The 15,654-nt window shown below is 35.4% G+C and overlaps 1 long non-coding RNA gene across 1 annotated transcript; it reads left to right on the top strand.

Moving 5' to 3' along the window:
• Positions 1 to 11,056: 11,056 nt before the first annotated feature.
• On the top strand, positions 11,057 to 15,428 carry LOC133183794 (uncharacterized). Its single transcript, XR_009720727.1, has 4 exons — positions 11,057 to 11,127; positions 12,828 to 13,258; positions 14,622 to 14,706; positions 14,812 to 15,428. It is a non-coding gene; the product is annotated as an uncharacterized LOC133183794 (long non-coding RNA).
• The last annotated feature ends 226 nt before the right edge of the window (positions 15,429 to 15,654 follow it).

Below are 15,654 nucleotides of genomic sequence, written 5' to 3' on the forward strand. Positions count from 1 at the left end.
ATACATTTACAACTCTGCAATTTCCGGGGGGTGGGGTGGGGGGGGGTATGAAAGTGACAATGAAAGCTCCGAAGAGAGGAAAAATATGCACGGACTTCCCCCCCCCCTTTCGAAATAGCTTTTGCGGGTTTTTGGAAAGGAGTTGACCTTGTTTTTGTTTTTGTTTTGTTTTGTTTTTCGTTTTTTTAAAATAATAAATTTCTGGATCGAATTTTTTTTTAAGAAGTTAGCCCCATCTGGAAAAATTCATGAGATCATTAATCTTAATTATATATTAGTTTAGGTCACTGCTTACAAATGCTTTCCTTTTCCACATTTATGTTATAAATAGAATATATAGGTTATAGAACCTTGTTTTTCATTGGATGCACTTTGATCTTTGGTCACGTGTTTATTTTGGTGGGAATTTTCTGCTTGTTCTTTTGTTCGTATTGCCGCCTTGTGAGTTGCCCTGCTGAATGTCTGTGTGAGGTGTATCCGTTGAATCATTTGATGTGTTCTAAATAATACAGGGATTTTCATTAATTCTAAACCTAGGTAAGTCGTCTCTATATGTATTTTATTCGATGTTATAGCGCGTTTGACAGTTTTGTATGTGGTTAATTTGATATACAGAGTTAATCAGTAATATGAATTAACACAAAACGTTTTTCACTGATTTTTCGGTTTAACAGATATATACGCCCTGGATGATGTGGTGATAGGGGAAATCGCCAGTGGACAGTCCTCACTTTGAAGGTCTTCATTCGAATGGTGGTCTGTGTAGGAATGCTTCTCTGCATCCTAGTGTCTTCAACAGGTAACATTCCATGGAAATGCAAGATAATTACAAAATAGTTTCTTAGCCTTAAAACTTTGAACTATATTAGTAATTCTGAAGCAGTTACTTACTGAAATATGAAGTCAACAAACAGTAACTGAGATAATAATACAATTGAACTCTGTTTAAGAGGTCCATTACCTGATTACAATCATTAGATTTAGCTACACCAGGCTTGAATTTAGCTATATAGCTTTATTCAGCTTTACAAAAAGCTTCATTTAGCTATTTTAATGAGTTTTTCACAAATTATACTTTTTGTAATGTACAAAAATTTGCAAGAATATGACTACTAATTAATATTTTTAGCCATGACTTTAAAAAAGCCCTGAACCAAAAGCAAAGATATTTTAAAACCATGTTTTTTTAACACTTTAAGGAAAAGATGTAATTTTCCACTGAGTAACTGTTCACCATGTGTGTAGTGAGGCATGAATAAGTATGATCAATACTTTACATTGTCTTTATCTTGTGAACCAAATTAGGACACCTAATAATTTCATTAACCAACTACTCAATAATAGCTCCAAAACTTACAGAACTTAGATTGCAAATGTTTTAAAGGTGTAGACTGGATGCAACACAAGTACACAAAGAATATCTTATTTTCATATTACAATAACATCCAAGAGTGTTTTTTTTTTAGCTCACCTGAGCTGAAATCTCAGGTAAGCTATTCTGATCACCAGTTGTCCAGTGTCTGTCCTAAGTTCTATCTATCTGTCTGCTCTTCTGTCTGTAACTTTTCACAATTTTGACTTTTTCTCAAGAACCATCAAAGTTGACACAAAACATTCTTGGGTAAAGGGGATTATAAATTAAAATAGGATCATAGGAGTACATAGGGAAAATCTTTAAAAATCTTCTTCTCCAGAACCACAAAGCCAGGAAATATGAAACTTAAGTGGAAACATCCTCATGTAGTGCAGATTCAAGTTTGTTCAAATCATGACCCCCTGGGGAAGGGTGGGGCCACAATGGACGATCATAGTTTTACATAGGTATACATAGGAAAAACCTTTAAAAAAGATTATGACCCTTGGGACATAGATTATGTTCCCTGAGGGTAGGGCATTGCCACAATAGAAAATAAAACTTACGGGGAAAAATCTTCTTAAGCCATGATTTGTCAAAGAAATATGGAAGCATCCTCAGTTAGTGTAGATTTAAGTTTGTTCAACCCCTAGGGGAAGGTTGATACCACCTGTAAAATACTGACCTCCTAGCCAAATACTCAGATGAGCGATGTGGTCCATGGGCCTCTTGTTTATTGCCTGTCTTGTAAACGCTCACAATTTCAAGCAGCTTAAGTATATTATAGTATAGATAATTTTGATTCCAGAAAACAAAGGCAGCAGAGTGATATTTTATTTTTGTCATGTTTTGTTTGCTGCAATTTCCACCTATTGTTACTTTAACATATTTTGAACTTTAAATCCATGACTCCTGCATGGGAATAGAAACTGAATGTGTCAACAGGTATAAATATCTAAGAATAGTACTAATGCTCATCCACCTTTAAGAAAGCCATAGAAATATTATTTAAAAAAGCTTTGAACACCTCCTTCAAACTCCACAAAGATATGAAATCATCACATCCATCTATTAAAACTCAGTTACACCTATTTGACCATTAATCAAAGCAATATATCACTACACAGTTGTGAATTCAAGTTTGGGGCATGTTATCTAAACATAACCTTGAAAAAAATATTAAAGATGTTTATGATGTATATAAAGGTTAATTGTTATGTACGGAAATTAAATATCAAATTTTGTAAATTAATTCTTGGTGCTGGTAAAAGGAGTACAAATATTGCTATTCTGTCTGAACTTGGTAGATTACCCATGTATTCAGTTCAATCATCCTTAGGCCAAATAAAAAAATATGTGTGGTTCCGGTTACCCGACCTTCCCTATTTTATACCCCCGACCCTAAACTTTTTTTGGCAATTTTCATATTTTTTCCCGGAATTTCCCCCGATTTCCATCAATGGCTCCAGTTTAAGTTTTAGTTTCAGCAATGACGGCCTCCTTGCAAAACATAGTGCAAGTGTTTAATAGTGTTAAATCCAAAGCAAGCTAGCATGTAGGTGTCCCCTACCAATATTGACTAGTATATTATCACACCACATCTAAATGCCATTTGCAAAGCAGTGATAGGTATTATTTAGAAAAAAATTAAGAAAATCATTCTGTTAAAAAAAAAAAAAAAAATCCCTACCTACCTACCCTAATATTTTTGGAAGTGTAACAGGAACCACACATATTTTTTTGTTTGGCCTTAGTTTACTATCCTATTAAATTGGCATAGGTGAAAATATGTCAGAATCATCTAAAGTTTTTACAAATTGTATGATGAATGTAAAAATCTGACATCAATAACTGGTACATGTATAACACTGTAAAATTTTTATGTTACAAATTAGATATTTGTAATTTATATTTATCAAGGGTAATGTTTTTGGAGTAGCTATATCAAATTATGGCCTGTTATGATTAAACTTGCATAGATGGTGATTCTGAGGATGAAATCATCCAGACTTGCTTTGGATGTTGGAACTGACCAAAATTTGTTCCAATTTTTGCTCAAAAAAGTTTTTTGAGCATGTCTATTTCCAAGTAACTTATTATTAGTCTCACTTAAACCAAACTTGCATGGATATTGATCTTGGGATGTACACTAACTAGAAAAAAAATATGATGTGAGATTTGCAATTCTTATAGATTAAGTTGCCTGCGTGGCGCAGTGGTTAGAGCGTCTGCTCTAGAGTCGTGACGTAAGGAGTTGATCCTTATGTCGCGGGTTCGAAACCCACTGTGGGACTTGGAGACCTGTCCTTCGGATGAAACCGTATAAACCGAGTCCTGTGTCGCAGTAGGTGCTGGCACGAAAAAGATCCCTCACTGCTCAATGGCCATAAGTGCCGAGTATAGGACAAAATTTGCAGCTCTCCACCAGCAAATGGTGGCATCTCCATATGAGTGAAAAATTCTCGAGAGGGACGTTAAACAACATACAAACAAACAAAAACCTATAGATAACATACGTTGAGGTGAGTTTCATAATCTTTGATTACTTTAATGTTCTGAAAATTTGTGTTTAGCTCAGTTTTAAAGAGACAATTCAAGACCGGGTAATCAAAATTTCATATGCTGATACATACTGATGTAAGATATTCAACTACATCAAACATTTTTTGACTTTGACCTTTCCTTTGACCTTGACCTCACTTTTCTTAAATTATAATGAATTGAAAATTTTTTATTGAACACAGATCTGGAAACACAATATTGTTTTTCTTGGGTTTCTCTTGCATTACCAAAATGTGTTTGCAAAAGTTTGAGAACATTTAATCTCATTCATTTTTCTCAGACATGTACTTGATATGTACCAGCTATACAAAAAATGTGTAATTTTGGCCTTTATTCACAGACTGGACATCGTCACCCGCGTGGCGCAGTGGTTAGAGCATCTGCTCTAAAGTTGCGAAGTAAGGAGTTGATCCTCATGTCGCGGGTTCGAATCCCACTGTGGGACGTGGAGACCGGTCCTTCGGATGAAACCGTATAAACCGAGGTCCCGTGTCGCCGTAGGTGCTGGCACGAAAAAGACCCCTCACTGTTCAATGGCCATAAGTGCCGAGTATAGGACAAAATTTGCAGCTCTCCACCGGGAAGTGGTGGCATCTCCATATGAGTGAAAAATTCTCGAGAGGGCGTTAAACAACATACAAACAAACAGACTGGACATCAAAACTCATCGAAAATGAAAATTTGTCAAATTGTTTAACAGAAACTGCCATTTTTATGGCCCCGGATCAAAAGATCCCGGGGGTATATTGTTTTTGTCCTGTATGTCTGTCTGTCTGTCTGTTGTCAACTTTAACCTTGCCCATAACTTTTGATTGGTAGGAGCTATGACTCTCATATTTCACAGGTGTATTCCTTGTGACAAGACCTTTCTTTGGGTACCATCATATTTGACTTTTTGACCTTGACCTTGGAGTTTGATCCACTTATGTAAAATTTTATGAGACTTTAACCTTGGCCATAACTTCTGAACAGTTGGTGCCTGGGGTTTCAAACTTCACGTGTATTCTTTGTGAAAAGGCCTTCCTTTGGATACCAACAACTTTGACCTTTTGACCTTGACCTTGGAGTTTTACCTACCTTTGAAAAACTTTAGCCTTGGCCATAACTTTTTAACAGTTAGTGCTTGGGGTTTCAAATTTCACATGTGTATTCCTTGTGACAAGATCTTCCTCTGGATATCAACCTCTTTGACCCTTAGACCTTGACCTTGGTGTTTGACCTACTTTTGAAAAACTTTAACCTTGGCCATAACTTTTGAACGGTTGGAGCTAGGGCTTTCATAATTCACATATGTAATCCTTGTGACAGGACCTTCCTTTGGATACCAACCACTTTGACCCTTTGACCTTGACATAGGAGTTTGACCTACTTTGAAAAACATTAACCTTGGCCATAACTTTTGAATGGTTGGTGCTAGGGCTTTCATACTTCACATATGTAATCCTTGTGACAAGACCTTCCTCTGGATACCAACCACTTTGACCCTGCTGTAATGTAAATTAGAAAGTTATAAGCAGAAAAAAATTTTGGTCTTAGTCATAAGTTCTTTTCTAAAATGGGCCCCTGGACTTTACTTTCATGGATGACGCATCTGGGTATGTACACTACCCAACCTCTTCAAATGCTGGAACTGAGCTATATTTTTTTAATGCTTCCTGAACCAAACTTAAGCATGGATGATGTATACTGGGATGGACACTACCCGACTTGCATCAGATACTGGTTCTGACCTTTATTTTCCAGATGAGTGAAAAGGTAAAGGATTTTGGAAGAGGTCTTGCTTTAAAACAAACTTGCATGGATATTGATCTCGGGATGCACACTTGAAAAAAAAATTAGTGAGATTTACCTTACTTATAAATTTCAATTGTCAAGGTGAGTTTTGTAATCTTTGATTACCTATGTTATTGATTTTTTGGGGCAATATTTTGTACAGCTATTTTTTGTACAGTTTTCTGATGAGGAATTTTCAAATTTATTGTAAGTTTTGACTTTATGACCTTGACCTTAAAGTTTGACTTTTTTTCAAAAATTATATCATTGGCTACAACAGGATGGCAATTGAATACAGAATTGCCAGTTGGTTACCTGCAAGAGGTTCCTGCAAAAGATGTTAGCATTATTCTGTTAATACTTGATCAGATACTATGTATAGTTCATTTCAATAGACAAGATGTGATGCAAGTTTAGAGAAGCTAGGCCAGTATATGTACTTGACTATTGATTTCAGGTGGCCCCTAAGAAAGTTGTGATTGTACGTAACCTTTGAAATCACTTCCAAAAAGTACAACCATTTTTAACCATTTTTATTCTCATGATCCTGAGGTTTGAAATACTTTTAAATTTTTTTAAAGAAGATGGGCAAAATGCCTATAGCGCGACAAACATGGAGGTGAAAAATAACATCTCAATTATAACATTTTCTCCGAAATTTCATAAAAAATTAAAGTGTACTTTATGTAAAATCTCCACAATTTGCAAAAATTTCACAAAGTTTAAGATTAAAATTATTTGCCTTTTAAAAAGCACACACATCCTAAAGAGGGCAAAAAGGATCATTTTCTCATACTATACTACACTTTTTCGATATGAGTGGGTCTTCACTCCATATTTTTGAATGTTTTTTGGAGCATGCAGATCTATTCCCAAGTTAAACTACAATCCTTATTGTCACTGAACTTGCATTGAGGAAGCAATTTACCAGATTTGCTTCAGATGCTGGGTCTAACATTCAAGATTTTGAACATTAGTTAAAAATTTTGGAGCAGGTACATTCTTTAAGAATCAATAAAAGGACTTTGTTTCCAAACTTGCCAAACTGAATATAGATGCATATGATGCATCATAGGATAATCAATACAGCTAGGCTCTATCAGACCTATATTTCTAGATGAGTGACCAGGTTAAAGGTGTTTGAATAGGTCCATTGCAAAATAACTATAAATAAACCCTACCTTAACCACACTTGTATGATGGATGCAACTACATATGTAGGGATGCACATTAACCAGACATGCATCAGATGCAGCATCTGACTTATCTGGATGAACTGATCTACATTTTGCAGGTAACCAAAACAAAAAGTTTTAGCAGGACCATTCCCAAGAAACTATAAAACTTACAAAGACAAAACTTGTATGTGTGGATTTGCATCTATAGAATAACCCATGCACATATACCAGAACATTCTTGTAATTGGTGTGAGACTTTGACGGATTTAGTTAGATGACATTCATTGAGATGACATATTTAAATTGTTTATATTTAAAATTAGTTCATGAGTTAATTGCATGCATGGTTTAAATATTTATAATTCAGTCCTTGGCAGAAGTTGGGTTGCGGGTGGTTAGTAGTGGTGGTGGGATATGCTAGATCATCAGTTAACCTAAATTCATACAAACACCTGTATTCTGTGAATGAAAAATTTAGCATGTCAACATCTATAAATCAGTTCATTATAAAACTGAGTAAATCAACTACAACACACAATCAAATATTAAGGCCTCTGATGTTCAAAGTATTGTTTATTTTCAGTTTCCTTCCTAACATTTAAAATCTTCTCTCCACTCTTTTTGACAGGACCTCATCGTTTGGAGATGGTGGAATAAGGACTTGGAGGCGGCTGGGTACATTGGATTGGAACAGCATCCCAACAACGCTGGAATGGAGGTATTTCTTAGTCATTAAGAAATAGCAGAGGTAAGATCATTTCATTATTATTTTGGCACCCCTACTAAGCACTAACATTTCCCTTCCCTCCCCCACTCTCAGCACATCTTTTGTACAATAATAGTTTTTTGTTGTGTTGTGTTGTTTTTGATTTGTCTAATCTTCTCTGTTTTCTCTTTGCCGGGACCTCATCGTTGGAGATGGTGGAATGGAACAGCATCCCAGCAACGCTGGAATGGAGGTATTTCTTAGTCATTAAGAAATAGCAGAGGTAAGATCGTTTCATTATTATTTTGGCACCCCTACTAAGTACTAACATTTCCCTTCCCTCCCCCACTCTCAGCACATCCTTTGTACAGTAATAGTTTTTTGTTGTGTTGTGTTGTTTTTGATTTGTCTAATCTTCTCTGTTTTCTCTTTGCCGGGACCTCATCGTTGGAGATGGTGGAATAAGGACTTGGAGGCGGCTGGGCACATTGGATTGGAACAGCATCCCAACAACGCTGGAATGGAGGTATTTCTTAGTCATTAAGAAATAGCAGAGGTAAGATCGTTTCATTATTATTTTGGCACCCCTACTAAGTACTAACATTTCCCTTCCCTCCCCCACTCTCAGCACATCTTTTGTACAGTAATAGTTTTTTGTTGTGTTGTGTTGTTTTTGATTTGTCTAATCTTCTCTGTTTTCTCTTTGCCGTTACCTCATCGTTGGAGATTGTGGAATAAGGACTTGGAGGCGGCTGGGCACATTGGATTGGAACAGCATCCCAACAACGCTGGAATGGAGGTATTTCTTAGTCATTAAGAAATAGCAGAGGTAAGATCGTTTCATTATTATTTTGGCACCCCTACTAAGTACTAACATTTCCCTTCCCTCCCCCACTCTCAGCACATCCTTTGTACAGTTATAGTTTTTTGTTGTGTTGTGTTGTTTTTGATTTGTCTAATCTTCTCTGTTTTCTCTTTGCCGGGACCTCATCGTTGGAGATGGTGGAATAAGGACTTGGAGGCGGCTGGGCACATTGGATTGGAACAGCATCCCAACAACGCTGGAATGGAGGTATTTCTTAGTCATTAAGAAATAGCAGAGGTAAGATTGTTTCATTATTATTTTGGCACCCCTACTAAGTACTAACATTTCCCTTCCCTCCCCCACTCTCAGCACATCTTTTGTACAGTATTAGTTTTTTGTTGTGTTGTGTTGTTTTTGATTTGTCTAATCTTCTCTGTTTTCTCTTTGCCGGGACCTCATCGTTGGAGATGGTGGATTAAGGACTTGGAGGCGGCTGGGCACATTGGATTGGAACAGCATCCCAACAACGCTGGAATGGAGGTATTTCTTAGTCATTAAGAAATAGCAGAGGTAAGATCGTTTCATTATTATTTTGGCACCCCTACTAAGTACTAACATTTCCCTTCCCTCCCCCACTCTCAGCACATCTTTTGTACAGTAATAGTTTTTTGTTGTGTTGTGTTGTTTTTGATTTGTCTAATCTTCTCTGTTTTCTCTTTGCCGGGACCTCATCGTTGGAGATGGTGGATTAAGGACTTGGAGGCGGCTGGGCACATTGGATTGGAACAGCATCCCAACAACGCTGGAATGGAGGTATTTCTTAGTCATTAAGAAATAGCAGAGGTAAGATCGTTTCATTATTATTTTGGCACCCCTGCTAAGTACTAACATTTCCCTTCCCTCCCCCACTCTCAGCACATCTTTTGTACAGTAATAGTTTTTTGTTGTGTTGTGTTGTTTTTGATTTGTCTAATCTTCTCTGTTTTCTCTTTGCCGGGACCTCATCGTTGGAGATGGTGGAATAAGGACTTGGAGGCGGCTGGGCACATTGGATTGGAACAGCATCCCAACAACGCTGGAATGGAGGTATTTCTTAGTCATTAAGAAATAGCAGAGGTAAGATCGTTTCGTTATTATTTTGGCACCCCTACTAAGTACTAACATTTCCCTTCCCTCCCCCACTCTCAGCACATCTTTTGTACAGTAATAGTTTTTTGTTGTGTTGTGTTGTTTTTGATTTGTCTAATCTTCTCTGTTTTCTCTTTGCCGGGACCTCATCGTTGGAGATGGTGGAATAAGGACTTGGAGGCGGCTGGGCACATTGGATTGGAACAGCATCCCAACAACGCTGGAATGGAGGTATTTCTTAGTCATTAAGAAATAGCAGAGGTAAGATCGTTTCGTTATTATTTTGGCACCCCTACTAAGTACTAACATTTCCCTTCCCTCCCCCACTCTCAGCACATCTTTTGTACAGTAATAGTTTTTTGTTGTGTTGTTTTTGATTTGTCTAATCTTCTCTGTTTTCTCTTTGCCGGGACCTCATCGTTGGAGATGGTGGAATAAGGACTTGGAGGCGGCTGGGCATATTGGATTGGAACAGCATGCCAACAACGCTGGAATTGATGTTTTTGTTATGTTGTTTTGTTTTTATTATGTTAATGTTAGGTTGTTTTGTTATCTTAGTTATATGTTATAGTTCTTGCTTTGTTACTGTTGTTAGTTGTAAGTTATTTGTTTATTTTTAGATAATATTATTTATCTAATATTTATTTTGTTTGTTTTGTTCATTATATTAGTTATTTGTTACGTTGTGTTTTTTTTGGTTAGACATTTGTTAATTCAAGTTTTGTTTGTACTTTGTTAATATGTTGATTTGGTAAGTTAAGTATTTTGTTATATTATTGTTAATTAGTATAATCTTTTTGTTGTTGTTATGATTATGTTATTTGTTATTGTTATGAGTTTTGTTATTTGTTTTTGTTATGAGTGCTAGTTAATTGTTATTGGTATATCAGTATTAGGTATTTGTTATTGGTGTGTTGTTATGGGTTTAAGCTATTTGTTATCATTATGAGTTTTACTTATTTGTTATTGTTATGAGTTTAAGTTATTTGTTATTGTTATGAGTTTTAGTTATTTGTTATTGCTATGAGTTTAAGTTATTTGTTATTTTTATGAGTTTTAGTTATTTGTTATTGGTATGTCAGTATTATTTTGGTATTTGTTATTGGTATGTAAGTATTAGGTATTTGTTATTGATATGTCAGTATTCGTTATTTGTTATTGGTATGTATATCAGTATTAGTTATTTGTTGATTGTATCAGTATTAAGCATGTTTCTAATGTTCTTTGTTGTATTTTGCAGTGATATCTACATTTCAGTTCTGATTGAAAAAGACAACAGGACATGGTGGAAATGGAATATGCATGTCTGATGGACAATCAATCTCCAAGATGTGGAAAGTGTCAGCAGCTGCACTCAACAGAACTTGGTGAAAACAACTGGAGGAGTAAGTTTGATGGATGTTGATCTTCCAAGATGTGGAAACAGTAGCTGAAACCAACAGGACTTGGTAGAAACAACTGGAGGAGACATGCCTGATGGACGTTGACTTTCCAAGATGTGGAAACAGTAGCTGCGGCCAACAGGACTTGGTGGAAACAAATGGAGGAGACAAGCCTGATGGATGTTTCCCCCCCCCCCCCCTTTCAAGACATTTCACAGCAGATAACTGACACTGATCAGGTATGTGACATAATCATGATCCAAGATTACTAGGAATTCCAAAAAACTTTGCTATATCCATGAATCCACTATATCCATGTACGTACTAAACGAGTTTTACTGAACACAGCATCGGAATTTAATTCGAATTAGCTTTGCTTAGCATTCACATGGAGCTAATGCAAAATAATTTACTAGGCAGTTAATTTGAATTAAACTAATTCACATTAAATTTTCCAAGTGAATGTGGTTCAAGTTGAATTCACAGTAACTTGCATTCAATTGGAATTAAACCATCTGTGTGAACAGGGCATAAATTGTGTAGCTTCTGTCAGACATGTGAGGAAACAATTTTTCATATTATTTCATATGGGATTCCCACAGTGGGAATGCCAGAGGGTTCAGGAACATATAATTTCTTTGAAGCTTATAATCAGGTCGAGTACACTACCTTTTATGGAAGGTATTTTTCATCACGCGACGATATTTTCGTCAAACCCATTCTCCAATCAATTGAATGTGTTACAGTGCAAAGCATGACAATCTACTTCATATGTGTTTACTATTAAACAGCTACATGTGGTTTTTTGTCGTTATAGTGCATATTTACTTGGTCACTGGAAAAACTGTACAACTTCTTTTTCATTTTATATGGCTGAAATTGAAAGATTATATATCAAAGACAATGTTCCAAGCTCACGTTGAATATCAAAGATGTATTAGATTAATAGTTACATCGAATACTGTCTAAACTCTTTGACATATGCATACATTGAATATGTTTTGAAAATAATGAAAACAAAATTGCACACTGCATGGTGTATTGATGTCTAGATCTAAGAAAAATATCTTAAATACAAGTTATTACTTTTGACATACATGAATAGATATATGTAGATACACAAATGCATTCAGTGACAGAAAAGTATGCTTAATTCTTGTTAAAAATGTCAACAAAAAGCATCTAGATTTTTTCATTAAGCCAATAATACTCTTATGAAAATCAAAAAGAAATCATTTTAAGTCACAAATGATTACCATTTTTAAGATAGCATTGGAATATTTGTTCATAATACTATTACAAAGAAAAAAGGTTTTGAATTTTAAGGTAGGTCGCGGGTTTACTGAAAACATATCCTGAAAATGTGATATAATGTTCCTTAGAATTTACAGCATATTAAGTGTAATTTTTATTAAATTAGCCTACGTAGTTTTATTGCTATCATGTAACTATAAACGTGGTATAGTTTTTACTACTATTTTTACGCTTTACTATTGAAATATATAGAAAAATGACGTTTTCAAGCTAATTTTGCGAAAAGAGGGCATAATTTATTCTCAAAGTTTGACTTGCCTGACTGCAAAACTTGGTTGCCCAGATTTAAGAAAGAAGAAAACAGTTTAAATCTTGCTGGAAATGTATGATATATATATGATAAGAAAAAAGTATGACTAGATACACTAACTGTCCATTTGGCAGGTTGAGCTAATTCAATTCAATTGCTACGTTTGTACATGAAATTCAATGTTTACTTCTGTCTTTGACAATTAATTAAACTAACCTGGAACTAAGATGCTTGAAATGCATGAAAGAAGAAATCCCACATTCAAAACCATTTTTTATTTTTGTGTTATCTTTGAAAGAAAAAGAATTGAATTGTTTGATATGTGCATATATACCCTGACTTTGGGAATTACCTTACTTTTACCTTCATTTTCAGATGTTTTTGTGAACATGTGCATTTTGCTGGAAAACGAATCTGACATGCCATGTGCGCCTTGAGACTTTAACCAGTTAAAGAAAATTTGATGAGCTTTCATTTAAGAAGTGTCCCATCCTTCAATGAAAATAATGGGAGAAGCTGTGTGAGAAAACATTAATTAACATATATTGTCACCTATGGGAAATGTATTAGTGGACTGTCCCCAGACTGATAGATGTTGACCCTCTAAGATGTGGAAATGAGCTTCTACACCAGACAGGAATTGGTGGAAAATCCTGGAAAAGGATGTTGACTCTCTAAGATGTGGAAATGAACAGCCACAGTCAGACAGGAATTGGTGGAAGCAACTTAGAAAAGACGAGACTGATCATGGATGATGACCTTCCCAACAGCAAGACTTATCCCCGTGGAGAACTGTCACTGATCAGGTATGTGACATTATACATATATCACATGGCTTCGAGGGTGACTATACCAGAATGTTTGCCCCAAGGTGACAGGAAAGTCCTGGAGTGTTATGTCACCCGATGCCGAAGGCAGAGGGTGACATAACACTCCAGGATTTTCCTGTCACCGAGGGGCAAACATTCTGGTATAGTCACCCTCGAAGCCATGTGGTATATGTTATATAACATTTTTAAAATTAAAAAAATCGTCTAAAATTGTTTAAGTTTAGACAGATAATCCAAAATGCTTTCATGACGTTAGAATATATGCTCCGTTGTTTATATTTGCTTAGCAACTGAGGTCATTACATCTCGAACCCGAGCTACAAATGCGTAACATAAAAACACGTGAAAGTGATCGAGAGGGTGTTATAACTGTTTCTGTCGGGTGAAATAACTGTTTCCGGCGTGTGACATAACTGTGTCCGGTGTGATTCAGCATTCTTCAAGGTTTATAGTGAAACTAATTACGTTTGTGATGCTGTAAACGTGGAAATTGTGACGATGTGCTAATTTTGACTATATTGACGATTTTTCTTTTCTCGTCAAAATTTCCACTCGTCAAACTTCATATCATATATATAGCGTCACAACAGATATTGACCGTTGTAGAACTTTACCGCTTAATTTTCTCGGCTTATAGACCAAAGTTACTGTTTAATTTTTTTTGTAAATAGTTATGAAAACATATAATCACAGTTTTAAAAACCATTGAGTATGTCATATAGTATTATTACCCACGGTCACAACATTCTAACTTTGCGTAATTATCACGCCATGTACGTTTGACCTACGTTGTCACCTCAGGCAATCGTTCCCATACAATGAAAACAAAATACACAAGAGCTCCCGAGGAAGTCGTGCTCTTTACGTATAACATCGTGAACTTTCAGGACCAATTTCGCATAGAGCGGCTTAATCGTAAACGTTCTCAAGTCAACTAAGCCAATGTTTCATCAAGTTTTTGGTCCTCTAGTTTCTGGCGAACTTACTCTGAGTACCAGTTTTGAAACTCGTTTTTTGAGAAGTTCTTTGTATTCATTTTTGTTTTAATCTTATGAAATCAAAGATACATAACTCTTGCTTCAATATTTCATCAAAATTAACACTCGTCAATTTTCGTCATCAAAAATCGTCAATTTTTCAACACGTCAAAATAACCACGTTTACAGTATAATAGGAAAACTTATTCAAAAATGTTATATAATCAATGATCCAACATCTTTTTTGAAAAAGTACCACAAATAAGATATCTTAGAGCTATATAATATTTAACTTAGATATTCTTTTATTAATTTCTGTTTATACTTACATAAATGCTGAAGTATTAACTTCTATGTTATAGTGTGCTTTGATGACAGTATCCAGTAGGAGACTCGGATAAAGTCATGTGGATGTGCTTGACATTATGAATGACAAGGAGCACTCAGGTATGGAAATAAGTCACCAAAGTATGCCATTCTGTAAGACTCTGTTCTTCATTTTACTTCATTTATCCTATTGGTTAAATACCTTTTTTTCTCATTCATTGACAGAAAATAAAAGTATTGAAGAGGCATATCCTTGTGATCGCATGTGGACAAAGACAAAGATAGATGACCATGTAGAAAGCCAGATTATTTTGTACACACAAGCACATCCAGTTTACAATGTTATAATCCAAAACAATTTTTTTAAAACATTTGTTTTGGAAATGGGTGTCTGAGTAATGTAAGAGGGTATGGGGTCGCCCACTCAGACACGTGGGTTTTCTCCGGGGGCTCCGGTTTCCTCCCACACTGACCCCATTCTTTTTCTCTGTGCCAATGTAAATATATTTTATTATCTATTGTTTTGCTCTAATGATATTTTATGTAGTTTTTTATATTTTATATTATAAAATGTTTAGATGAAGTAGTTGAAAGCTAGTTGTAAGTAGACCTTGTCGATACCCTGGGGCATTACTGGTTGGAACTTCGTGGATCCTTGGCCGCTACGGTTGCCAGGCTGGCCTGGGGAGGAGAGGTTGAAAACGCAACTAGTTGTAGGCTGCTTTGTCTTTAATAATCTGTTTTCATTTTATCTAAAATCAAAAGATCATATATGTTGCAGATAAAGTGATTGTTAAATATTAAATTAGTATTCCTGGAATGTACAAATTCTGTCAGCTACTGCACCAGTAATAATTTGTATAGTCAATTCCAATTATTAGCTTATTGTGAAATTGAATGCATTTTATACTGTCTAAATCTTCAGTAAAAGTAACTGATTATAAATTTTGATGTGAAATTATGATTTGTATTCAATAATGTAAAGTAATGGGATTTGAACCTGTTAAATTGTGATCTGTTAATGTTAAATTGTGATTTTTGAATGTCAAATTGTGATTTGTTTATGTA

The sequence above is a fragment of the Saccostrea echinata genome, unplaced genomic scaffold, assembly GCF_033153115.1.
Source record: "Saccostrea echinata isolate AGI-Se365-2 ecotype Australia unplaced genomic scaffold, CSIRO_AGI_Sech_v1 ptg000009l, whole genome shotgun sequence".
In the NCBI taxonomy this organism is placed as follows: Eukaryota; Metazoa; Mollusca; class Bivalvia; order Ostreida; family Ostreidae; genus Saccostrea; species Saccostrea echinata.